This window comes from Chaetura pelagica, unplaced genomic scaffold (genome assembly GCF_000747805.2).
Source record: "Chaetura pelagica isolate M959 unplaced genomic scaffold, ChaPel_1.0 scaffold328, whole genome shotgun sequence".
NCBI lineage: Eukaryota > Metazoa > Chordata > Aves > Apodiformes > Apodidae > Chaetura > Chaetura pelagica.
Window position 1 is genome coordinate 2,840,053 of NW_009954216.1, and position 4,928 is coordinate 2,844,980.

Here is a 4,928-nt window from a genome sequence, read left to right on the forward strand (position 1 = left end):
TTTCAGAAAACAGACAATTCACTTGAGAAATTAATTTTAAAATGATGTGACAATAGTAGCTTTGCAATGCCTGCTTCTAGTCTCTCCTGAGCATGAGAAATACTACATCAGTTAAAACAGACAAGAGTGACTATTTAGTATTTCCAGGTGGCTGCTTGGCTTGTAGCTAGCTCTTGATCTGCAAGTCCCCATTGCCTTGCTTAGATTTTTCCTGGTCCTTGTTTGAGTCAAGACTTATTTGCCTGCATGCAGGTCTCTACAGGGCCTGCCTGCCCTCCAGGGAGTCAGCAGCTCCTCCCAGCTTTGCATCATCGGTAAACTTGCTTAGAATTCCTTCAAGTCCTGTGTCCAGGTCATTGATGAAGATGTAGAAGAGGACTGGGCCTAAGATGGAGCCCTGTGGGACCCCACTAGTGACTGGTCTCCAGCCTGATGTTTCCCCAGTCGGTGTCACTCTTGTGCTTGATGCATGAGTCAGTTCCTCACCCATTGGATTGTGCCCTTGTCCAGCTGTGTGCTGAACATCTTGTCCAGGAGGACACTGTGAGAGACAGTATCAAAAGCTTTCCTGAAGTCCAGAAATACTACATCCACTTGCCTCCCAGCACCTGCAAAAATATTTTCCCAGGGTACTTGACTTAGAAGTTCCCTGAGCAGCCTGAAGTCTGCTTTAAACTTTTTTTTTCCCAGACTTGTGCCTGAAGTATGAATTTTTTCCTCCTGCTTGTTAGATATACTTGTCTCCTATGGATTTTCTGTCTTATAAGGAAGTTTATTTAGCCTTTTCACTTGCTTGTAGCCTCTGCTGTAGTTTGGTAATATTCATAGGTCTCTGCAGAAGAGTGTTGAGCTGAAGTGAAACTGTGCTAGTTTAAACTAAACTAGTGCCCATCAAGACATGCTCTCTTCACCCTCTGCGCCATTTTACTTAGTCTCCTGGGGAGAAACAAGAAAATGAGAAAATTCCTATGGGGTGTTCCTATTTGAGCAGTGTGGAGTGCTGGCAGTGATGAGAGGTTTGCTGAGGAAGGTGCCGAGGCGGCATGTACCACCACATAGCTGCTGCCAGAAGATCTCACACTCTTCCCCTCACTTGGAGAAAGCAACCAACATGGAGGAAGGTGATTGTGAGAAGCTTCATACCACAGAGGCTGCTTGGACTCCCTGATTATCTCAGCTGGTCTGAATTTGCTGGATGCCTGGATGAGCAGAGGCTCAACAACTTTTCTTGTATTGATGTCTTAAAAGTAGATGTGATGTTCTCCTGCAGCTGACAAGGAACAGGTTGAAAGTCTGCAGGTAGCATGGTGTTAGGATGAATGTGCTGTGAAATCCGTGTCTGTCTCAGGAACAGGTTGTCTTGTTTTGATGCTTTAGGCCAAGCACACACTGGGAACAGGTGGTAAAAAGGAGGCAGAAATAAGACACTGATCTACTGTAAATGTGTTTTCTTAGTCTAAGTTTTAATTCAAGGGGCTCAGAACCTGTGGTTCTAATGGGGCCATCCATTCAATTTATTTTAAACCCTCTTTTTATTCCCTGCCTTTGTTTCCCCCAAGTTAAGATGATACATAGAGAACTGATTTACCTTGCCTTTCAAGTAGAAAAACAAGACCTGTAGCCCTCTCTGAAGCCCCTGCCTTCTCCAAAACTGACTTCGTTATCATCAGACTTCAGCTGGGCTGTCAGCAGAGAATTAGAGACAAGAAATGCCTCCACCAGGCTGACTGGGAACAATGACAAAACCATCCCTTAGTCCTCAGGTATAATGCATGGTATCTCTGCCCACTGCAGCTCCAGCCAGGCATTGCAAAAAACTTTTTACTGAATGTATTAAGATATTTTTCTTTATAAATAAGAGCAATAGGTCTATGGCATTGTGAGTTTGTCTTCGCAGTAATTTTTGATCCTATTATCACTCTTTGCAAACATCTGTGCTCAGCAGTTCCTTCTTTGTAGCACTGAAATACCAAGCAGTTTTAAAGCTTTTAACCATCAGCCATAAACTCAAACTGCTGTATGCACTAATGTGGAATTAAAACCTTTATTTGGGTGGTTTATTTTAGGCACAGATGTGACAGAGGAGCCCATAAAAATTACAGACTGCTTGGTTGTGGTTTTTTTTTCCTGCTGTTGTAACACTTGCAGTGATTAGCTGACATCTTAAAATGTGTTTGGGTGTTAGGGCTTTTTTAATTCTCAGACAAACATGAGTAGCCAGACAAAACTGAAGCTAAAAAGTTAGTTTTTTACAGCTAGGTCTGCCATTGTTCAATGTTTGCCTAATAATAAGGCAAAACTTGCAGGCCCTTTTTTTTTTTTTTCCTATACAGACTGTGCTGGGGGCAGCACTTAAACACGGTGTAATCTGGGTAGGCAGGGATCAGTGGAAGCAGGAAAAGTGAAGAGAGAAACAGGAAGTTGAGATTCTTTCTGCTCATTTCCAGGTCATCCTTGTCTGGTCTCTGAAATGATGGAAGGTGGGAACAAACAACAGGTTGTCTATGCGCACTCTCACAACCCTTATAAGGATAATTAAATGAGTAAGTTTGTAGCACCCTAGAAAGGCATGGGAGAAGGTTTGCTTAGCTTCAGCATCACAATAACATAATTATTGTACCAGGTCAGACAAAAGGCTGTGTCTTGTGTCTGGTTGGCCAGCAGTGGATGAACAGGAGGGGTTATGAGAAGGCAATGGGCATATTGCCTTCCAGCTCGAGAATACACTCACCCTACAGCATCCTCTAGTTAATTTGTAGCAAAAAATTGGTATCTTTGTGTTAAAGAGCCTTTAGTGGACTTTTCTTTTGTGGATGTGCCTAATCAATTTTTGAATCTATGTAAACTTTTTGTCTTACTATTGCTGGCTTCACTGTGCAGTTGTATGAAAGCACTTTTGTCCATTTTAAATCTATTTTTTTTCTAGCTTAATATGCTGTCTTCTGGTCCAGTATCAGAGGAGAGCTGAACACATTGTCTAAAGGACAATTAAACTAGGTATCCTCGCTCTGGAAAGGAGTTGCTGATATAACCAAAGTCACTCCACAGGTTTAGTGATCCCATTTACTCTTCTCTTTAACTTTTCTAGTTTTATAGCCATGTTCTGACATGGGGCAGGACTAGGAAGTTAAAGGTGTTACACAGCATTGCTTTTTTCCGTTGGAATAATGATGTCTGCTTCATTGTTTCTTCCTCTTCTAAACACTCCCAGCAGTTGGCATGCTTTTTTGACCATTATCAAATACATCTGCAGCAGGATAGCAAGCATTGAACACAACTTTGTATTTTCAAGATTTACCAAAGGATCAGTTTTAACATGACAAACAGTTGAACCTGTGACAAGCACAATGCAGAACTGTGTAGAAGTGGGAAGAATTTGACTTCTGGTTTCTCTGGCCAATGCTGATTTTGATAAATACCAGATCATGGCTTGCATCTGGCTTTCATACATAGAAGGTTCAGAAGAATTCCTCAGCACCAAGGATCAGCTGGGAATGCTCAATGGGGCTGGCTGGGCTGATGATACCTTCCTGTCCCTCATTCCTACTCCCTGTTCAGAGAGTGTCCCTGGCAAACACTGTTTGCCCTGTATGTAGGCATGGTTCTTACATACTTCATCAGTATCTTGGCTTTAGCCTTTCCTCAAAGGGAGAAAGGCTAATTAATCCTCATAGATTACTTCTAAAGAGAAGAAAGTTGATTTTCCCTGATGAAGGACAGAGCTTTCACAGTGAAGGCCAGGAGCTGATTGTGCCCTTTGCAGTGACCTCTGTTTTCATAATCTAATGGCTTTACATTGATATATGAACATGTTTACATGTTGAGGCAATTGCTGAAAGCAGTAGAAGGCAACAGTGAATGTACTCAAGCATTATGCAGGGTATTTATTAAGAAACCAGGAAGGTTTTAATGACATTCGCTGCAATATGAAAGCTTCAAGAGGCCACCTCATGTGCTGCTTTGTTCTGCAAAACAAAATTTAGTACAAATTAAAGATGTAGAAAGAGGTAGGGCTGTTCACAAACAGCTGCAGGATTTCTAAGTACATACCCCAAGAAAAAGGGTAGCCAGTGTCCGTTACATCATTCTCCCTGGTGCTCTTATTGAGCAGGCAGACAAGATTATTATTAAGAATAAACAACAAATGTGATAATCTGGACTGGAAAGGATGAATATTGGCTTATGGTTTTGTAGATGTAATGGCAAGAGCCCCTAGGGATTTTCAAGGCTGCTGCCATAGAAAATAGAGGTTTCTTTCTTCTCTTCCCTGCGGAATTGCTCGGAAAACATTTTCAATTGGGGCACAAAGACATCATTACTCCACCTGAAAGGAGGAGTGAACAGACAAGGTTATTTTAGTTGTTTACCTTCTGGGGGAATTATAATGACTGATCAGGTAATGATCTTATTCTCAGGATTGTATTTCCTAAGCATTAAATACTCTGGTTTTCCACAGAAGCAAACTCAAGACTTTGCTTCAGCCTGTGGGATAAGAGTTACTCTCATCTCTTCTTCCACATGATCTACCTGTCTGCTTAATATACCAAAAGCTGTCTGCATCCCACTTCCAGAGGCCCAGCATGGTGTATCTAAACCCTATTTAAGTAACCTTGAGATCCAGCAGCAAAACCTATGAAGGCCTATGTGAAGTGATCACACAGAAGTTTCTACCAGCTTCTTTGATGGCCTGAAAGGCAGGAGAGGCAGGTTGGAAAAGTGACACTGATATGTCTGGTACTGAAACACATTCTACCAGCTCATGTCATGGTGCTGGTAAGAGTGGTCAGCAGAAAGAAGTTAGGAGAGAGTGCAGGTAGTGTAAAGGTAGGAAGAAGAGCTGGGAGAGGTTGATAAGTGAAATTTATCCAACCTGGCAATCAAGTAACATCCATGGTGCCTCCTTCCTCCAGTAGATCAGTTCAGAGGTC